This window comes from Brassica oleracea, chromosome C9 (genome assembly GCF_000695525.1).
Source record: "Brassica oleracea var. oleracea cultivar TO1000 chromosome C9, BOL, whole genome shotgun sequence".
NCBI classification, from domain to species: Eukaryota; Viridiplantae; Streptophyta; class Magnoliopsida; order Brassicales; family Brassicaceae; genus Brassica; species Brassica oleracea.
In genome coordinates this window covers 21,270,837-21,272,866 of record NC_027756.1, presented here as the reverse complement: position 1 = coordinate 21,272,866, position 2,030 = coordinate 21,270,837, and positions in this window count along the sequence as shown.

The window sequence follows — 2,030 nt, the reverse complement described above, 5'->3', positions numbered from 1 at the left end:
GTTGAAGTGTTTGATGTGTGGGGTATTGACTTCATGGGACCATTTCCATCATCCTTTGGCAACAAGTACATCCTTGTAGCTGTTGATTATGTCTCCAAATGGGTGGAAGCTATCGCAAGCCCCACCAATGATGCTAGAGTTGTGACCAAGATGTTCAGGAGCATCATCTTTCCAAGATTTAGAGTTCCAAGGGTTGTGATCAGTGATGGAGGCTCTCATTTCATCAACAAACTGCTTGAGGGACTTCTCAAGAAGAACGGTGTAAAGCACAAGGTAGCAACTCCTTACCATCCTCAAACAAGTGGTCAAGTTGAGATTTCTAACAGAGAGATCAAGTCCATTTTCGAGAAGATTTTGGGGATTACAAGGAAGGATTGGTCAGTTAAGCTTGATGATGCGCTTTGGACTTATAGGACAGCTTACAAGACACCTCTGGGGACCACACCTTTCAACCTAGTGTACGGGAAAGCTTGCCATCTACCAGTGGAGCTTGAGTACAAGACACTATAGGCAGTAAAGTTGCTGAACTTTGACATCAAGAGTGCCAAGGAGAAAAGGCTTCTACAGCTACATGAGCTTGATGAGATAAGAATGGATGCTTTTGAAAACTCAAGGATCTACAAGGAGAAGACTAAAGCTTTCCATGACAAGAATATCCTGAAGAGAGAGTTTAAAGAAGGAGATCAAATTCTTCTCTACAACTCTAGGCTGAAGTTATTTCCGGGAAAGCTTAAGTCAAAGTGGTCCGGTCCTTTCAAGGTCAAGGAGGTTAGGCCATATGGGGCAATAGTTTTGTGGAGTACTGATGGAAGAGACTTCACAGTCAATGGGCAAAGGGTTAAGCTCTACATGGCGACTGCACCAGAGGAAGATGGGGTTTCAACTCCACTTTCTGATCCTACCCCGGCCTAATCTAAAAGGAGGCAAAGTCAAGCTAGAGACTTAAAACAAGCTCACTTGGGAGGAAGTCCCATGTATATCTTTGTACATATTGCATTAGTATTTTCATTTTCATCATGTTTCTAAAAAAAAAAGTTGAAGTTGTATGCAGGTGCTTGATCGAGCTGGTTTCAATAAAGAATCAGTGCGTGGGAGCGAGGACCTAGAGCGACGACGTTAAGTCGCTCCAGCTCCAGAGCGACCTCACCACAGCGAGACCCCGAGGCCGCTCGAGTTTGTCGAGCTGGGAGCGACGTCACCACAGCGAGACCCCGAGGTCACTCGGGTTTGTCGAGCTGGGAGCGACGTCACCACAGCGACACCCCGAGGTCGCTCGGGTTTGTCGAGCTGAGAACGACGTCATCACAGCGACACCCCGAGGTCGCTCGGGTAGTGTCGATCTGGGAGCAATGTCCCGGAGCGACATGCCGAGGTCGCTCCACGACCGGTTCAGGTACCAATGGTTACGAAAACAAAGGGAAAGCTTGATCACTTTCTGAATGGTGTCACTTGGACTCCAACAAGGTTTGCCGACCTTGATTTGCTGAAGGAGTTGGGTCTTGATTCTGATATTGAGGCGTTTCTAGAACATTTGAAGCTACCAAAACTCCTCACCATGGCTTACCCTGTCTACAAGGATGTCTCCTGTCAGTTCTTGTCTTCCCTTGAGGTCACTTACCATAACACTCCGCATGTGAGGCAAGGATGGGGCGAGATCAAGTTCAAGGTCAATGGGAGAGACTACAACATGAACTTCAAGGACATTGGGAGAGTCATGGGGTTCCAAGACTTGGAAGACTCCTCTCTTCCCAAATGCGAAAATCTCTCCACCGAGCTTTGGAAATTGATCACCGGAAACAGGCATTCTACCGGGTCTGATAAGAACTCACATATCCGGCATCCGTCAGTGCGCTACCTCCATAGGATGCTCGTCCATGCATTCTATCCACAGAAGGAAGCAAGTAATGTCACCGAGGAAGATATGCTGCTGCTTTGCCCGGCAATCTGACCCTACGCCGCCCCTGGAGTGATGCCTCTTCCAAGCACCGACATTTATGCTACCTTTGGGATGGTCAGTTTCTTCGTGAGTC